At 38.4% G+C, this 6,087-nt stretch overlaps 1 pseudogene; it reads right to left on the bottom strand.

The window, feature by feature from the left end:
- Nucleotides 1-277: 277 nt before the first annotated feature.
- Nucleotides 278-5,556, bottom strand: LOC140620053 (ferritin heavy chain pseudogene; annotated as a pseudogene).
- Between the last annotated feature and the right edge of the window lie 531 nt (nucleotides 5,557-6,087).

The raw sequence follows: 6,087 nt of genomic DNA on the forward strand, positions 1-6,087 counted from the left end.
GCCTCTGCACTTTCCTGCTGGGTGATCTTCTTCCTTTCTTCTTTCTCAATCAGTTTTTTCATAGGGTCTTGTAAGCTCTTTAATGTAGTGAATTCATATGGTTGGTAACCTTTGAAGCTCTCGTGGATGGCTGCCATAGTGTGAGAAGTTTTCTCCCAAAAATGAAGCAGAGTGGTCTGGTATGTTGCTAGCATATGAGACAACAGATTGCATCAGCTTGCTCCAAGAAGATCCACTTTTTGACACACATCCATCTTTTTTTTGGGGGGGGGGGTACCAAATTACTTTATTTGAAGGAATGATACAAACGAAAGAAGTAGATGTTTCGGTACAACTTATAGAAAAGGTAAAGGTAACCCCAACATGCATGCACTGCCTCAGTGACCAGGGAAGTCACCTTGTGGCTATGGGAAGACAGCCTAAGGCTTAGCTCTCACTATCACTGTTTCCCAGGGCGTGCTTGTCAAAGAGATACTCTGCCATCCCAGATTCGGGAGCCCCCATCTTGCGCAGGTTGGTTACATGGTCACCCAATTCTTTGATGGATTTCACCTGCTCGTTCAGGCAATGAGTCTCAATGAAGTCACACAAGTGGGGGTCATTTTTATCAGTGGCTGGTTTGTGCAGTTCCAGTAGTGACTGATTCATGCTCTTTTCCAAGTGTAATGCACACTCCATTGCATTCAGCCCATTCTCCCAATCATCACGGTCTGGTTTCTTAATATCCTGAAGGAAGATTTGACCGCTTCATGGTTCTGCAGCTTCATCAGTTTCTCAGCATGTTCCCTCTCCTCATGAGATTGGTGGAGAAAATATTTGGCAAAGTTCTTCAAAGCCACATCATCACGATCAAAGTAATAAGACATGGACAAGTAGACGTAAGACGCATAGAGCTCCAGGTTTATCCCCTGGAGGGCAGCAGCTGCCCCTTCCGAACAGCCTTGGCTGTGCTGAGTCAGCCCAGCCTGCAGTTCATTCTGGCCGCTGGTGTGGCCCTGGTTGCCAGCCTCCTGGCTTGGTACTACATGTGAAGGAACCACGTTGGCACCCTCTTCCCAAGTGACCACTGGCCTGCTCCTGCCTCTACCGGTGACTGAACTACCACCTCAGGTGACTTTTTTTTTAAATGCTGGGTTTGAGAAAACAAGCAACCAATAAAAGCCAGATGCTAAAGCCTCTGCCTGTAGCATCCTCTGTGGGCTTGATGCTGAGCTGGCTGCAGACCCACCATTCCTGCAGCCTTGAGGCCTTGGCTCGAGCAACCAGTGCAACTCAGCAGGCCAGCCTGGGCCTCTGGAACCAGCTCTGCTCCTGGGGCGTCCACACTGCTCACCCTGAGGCTCCTTCCCTCACTCTTCTCCTGTGTTGGCATTTAGGTGGGAACCTTTCCTCTGATGGGCATAGTGCAGCCGGCAAGCCCAGGCTGCTGTAGCTCTGTGGAAGGGAGGGGGCCTCTCCTGGGGGAGGAGAAGGGGTGGCTTGCACCGTCCTGAACCAACCAGTCCTCATCCCTCTCAAGCAGAAACCCTGGAGAGGGGGTCTATTTAGCCATGGCCCATCGCCTGCCTCCCTTGACCTGTATTAATGCTACAGCACTCAATAAAGTGGACTCTGAAAGAAAAAAAAAAAAAAGATCTTACTACCAAAACTGAAACATGAACTACCAAAACTAAAACAGGAAGACATGAAAAATTTGAAAAGACCCATAACTAGAAAAAAAAAATTGAAACAGTAATTAAAAATCTCCCGACAAACAAAATTCCAGAATCAGATAGCTTCTTCAGGGAATTATATTAGACATCAAAGAAGAGTTAATACCTATTCTTCTCAAGCTTTTCCAAAAGAAAGAAATGGAAAAAAACCATCCAAACTCATCTTATGAGGCCAGCATTTCCTTGATTCTAAAACAAGACAAACATACCATAGAAAGGATAATTACAAGTCCATATCTCTGAGTGCAAAAAGATACTAGATTCTCAACAAGATACTGGAAAAATGAATCAAACAGCATGTTAAAGGAATTATTTACCATGACCACATGCCATTTATTCCTGGGCTACAAGGCTGATTCAATTTGTAAATCAATCAATGTGATACACCACATTAATAAAAGAAAGGATAAGAACCATATGATCCTCTCAATAGATGCAAAGAAAAAAAAAGCACTTGACAAAATACATCATCCATCTTGATAAAAAACACTCAATAAAGTAGCAATAGATGGAACACACTTCAACATCAGAAAGGCCATATATGAAAGACCCACAGGTAACATCATCCTCAATGGGGAAAAACAGAGACTTTCATCTACAGCAAGAAACAACACAAGGATGTCTGCCCTCATCATTACTCTTTAACATAGTACTGGAAGTCTAAGCCTCAGAAATCAGACAGAAAAAGAAATAAAAGGCATCCAAATCATCAAGGAAAAAGTAAAACTTTCATTATTTGTAGACAACATGATTCTCTATGCAGAAAACTGCACTAAAAATTGCTAGAACTAATACATGAATTCAGCAAAGTCACAGGATATAAAATCGACATGCAGAAATCTTTTGCATTTCTATACACCCACAATGAAGCAGCAGAAAGCAAAATCAAGGAATTGATCCTATTTACAATTGCACCAAAACCCATAAGATACCTAGGAATAAACATAACCAAAGAGATGAAAGACCCATACTCTGGAAATCTATGGAAAATTTATGAAAGAAACTGAAGACGCAAAAGAATGGAAAAGCATTCCATGATCATGGATTGGAAGAATAAACATTGTTAAAATGTCCCAAAGCAATCTACACATTTAGTGCAATCCCCATCAAAATACCTCAAGCATTTTGCACAAAGCTAGAATAATCCTAAAATTTGTATGGAACCACAAAAGACTCTAGATAGCCAAAACACCCTTGAAAAAGAAAAACAAAACTGGAGTCAACATAATTCTAAACTTCAAACTCTATTACAAAGCTAGAGTGATCAAGACAGTATGGTACTGGCACAAAATAGGCACATAGATCAATGGAATGGAATAGATAACCCAGAAATGGACCCATGACTATATGGTCAACTAATATTTGACAAAGAAGGAAAGAATATCCAATGGGAAAAAGTCTCTTCAACAAATGGTGCTGGGAAAACTGGAAAACAACATGCAAGAGAATGAAACTGGGCCACTTTCTTATACCATACACAAAAATAAAGTCAAAATGGATGAAAGACCTAAAGACAGGAAACTAAAAATCTAGAGGAGAACACAGACAGAAATTTCTTTGAACTCCGCCACAGCAACTTCTTACTAGACAAGTCTCATAATGCAAGGAAAACAAAAGCAAAAATGAACTATTGGGACTTCATCAAGATAAAAAGCTTCTGGGGGATCCCTGGGTGGCTCAGCGGTTTAGCGCCTGCCTTTGGCCCAGGGTGCGATTTTGGAGTCCCGGGATCGAGTCCCACATGGGGCTCCCAGCATGGAGCCTGCTTCTCCCTCCTCCTGTGTCTCTGCCTCTCTCTCTCTATGTCTATCATAAATAAATAAATAAATCTTAAAAAATAAGCTTCTGCACAGTGAAGGAAAAAATCAACAAAACTAAAAGGCAGCCTATAGAATGAAAGAAAATATTTGCAAATGAAATGTCTGGTAAAAGGTTAGTTTCCAAAATCTATTAGGAGTTTTTCAAGCTCAACACTCAATAAACAATGCAGATGGGAAACCAGCACAAGACATGAAGAGAAATTTTCTGAAGAAGACATCAAAATGGCTAAGAGATACATGAAAAGATGTTCAACATCATTCATCATCAGGGAAATGCAAATCAAAACCAGGATGAAATATCACCTCACCCATCAGAATGGCTGAAATTAACAACACAAGAAACAATAGGTGTTGGTGAGGATGTGGAGAAAGGGGAACCCTCTCCCACCCTTGGTGGAATGAAAACTGGTGCAGCCACTCTGGAGTATAGTATGGAGGTTCCTCAAAAAGTGAAAAATAGAAGTATACTCTGACCCAGCATTGCACTACTAGGTACTTATCAAAGGGTGCAAAAATAGAGTTTCAAAAGGGTGCATGTACCTTGATGTTCATAGCAGCATTATCAACAGTAGCAAAATTATGGAGAGTCCAAATGTCCATGACTGATAAACAGAAAAAGAGGTGGGATGGAAATGGAGTATTACTCAGCCATCCAAAATAATGATATCTTGCCATTTGTAATGATGTGGATGGAGCTAGGATGTAGAATGGTAAGCAAAATGTGTCAGAGAAAATTAAATACCATATGATTTTACACATATGTGAAATTTAAGAAATAGAACAGATGAATATATGGTGAGAAGAGAGAAGGAAACAAACAATAAGAGAATTTTTTAAAAAGATTTTATTTATTGAGACAGAGAGAGAACGAGAGAGAGAGGCAGAGACATAGGTAGAGGGAGAAGCAGGCTCCAAGCAGGAAGCCTGATGCGGGACTCAATCCCAGGACTCCGGGATCACTCCTTGAACTGAGGGCAGGCACTCAAACTCTGAGCCACCCAGGCATCCCAAGAGACTCTTAATGATGGATAACAAACTCAGTGTTGATGGAGGGGGGTGAGTGGGAGATGGGCTAGATGGGTGATGGGTATTAAAGAGGACAGTTGTTATGATGAGCAATGGGTGTTGTATGTAATTGATGGATCACTAAATTCTCCTGAAATCAACATTGCACTATATGTTAACTAACTACAATTTAAATAAAAATTTGAAAAAAAGTTAACTAAAACTTTTTTAAAGAAGTGAGGGAAAAAAACAAAAATTATCCTAATATTAATGAAATTCATACTTTTACAGAATAGCTGAATTAACAAAATTGAAGTTTATACCATATTTTTCAGATGTTAAGTTTGTTAAACTTGTCTTAAGCCAAGATTTGTCTAGGAAAGAAATTTATATTTTCCTGAAAAATTTTCCATTCAGGGAATGGAGGAGGAAAAAAATCTAGTGTGTTGCTATATCATCTGAAAATTGTCTACTCAGTGACAAAAATAACAGAAGATAAAGACATTTTGACTAAGCATAAATACTGAGCATATGTTTATAATTTTCTTTGATCTTTGCAATTAAATATAATATTTAGAATTAGAGAGTTTCAACTTATTTAATATTTACTCTTTTGAGTTCCTTACATTACCTCATCAAGATAACTAGTTAATAGATAAATGTATATAAATATATTATTCATGTCATCCTTTTGAGTTTTCTGAATGATAATAAAACTAACTTTTATTATGTACCAGAAAAAAATGAGGTTAATTAGATTAAGACCTATAGTTTACTAGTGTTTTAGTCGGGTAGATTGTTTAAGCCTGATGGAATCCTACATAATTTTAATAGTATAGATACGCAGTTTGAAATCCATTGCTGTAAGTTTATAGTGAGAATGATAACATATTAGTACCTATCAGCAGAATCAAACACACATGAACGCATGCACACACACCCCTACCCCCAACGCCTCCTTGTTCAGGAAACTGATAAGAAGCTTTAAATAAAGAGTTTAGAAGGATGATATTGGGCATTGCTAAAGAATTTTGATCAAAATGTAAGGGAAGAGTATAATAAAGCAGAATCTCCTTTTTAAAGGTTTAAATGGTAACTTGCGACACACCTATGTCACCTTAGCCATTGACAACTTCCTTGAGATCATCTATACAGGAAAAGTTTTAGTAAAATGATATCATTGCCTTCTAACAACCAACAAGTTCTAAATTTTGTAACCCACAACCTTTTAGGTCAATATTTCTGAGGAAATCTTCAAAACATTAATAAGCCTAACTCATTTTAATAAATGAGTTAATTTAAAAATAAATGAGTTAAAAAATTAATAAATTAATTTTATACCATTTGAAGAAATGAAGAGTACCTATCACAAGTCACAAGTTTTCTTTTCCACATGGTAACTAGCAGATAAAGTTTTCCTGTGATGTGTTAATATGAATTATTTCTAGAGGAAGGGAAAGAAAAGTTAACATATATATCAGTGTTTCCACCTTGAATTAAGAGAACAAAATCTCTTAGTTGCAGTGAGACAAAAGATAAAGAAAAGAAAT

Source organism: Canis lupus, chromosome 28, assembly GCF_048164855.1.
Source record: "Canis lupus baileyi chromosome 28, mCanLup2.hap1, whole genome shotgun sequence".
NCBI lineage: Eukaryota > Metazoa > Chordata > Mammalia > Carnivora > Canidae > Canis > Canis lupus.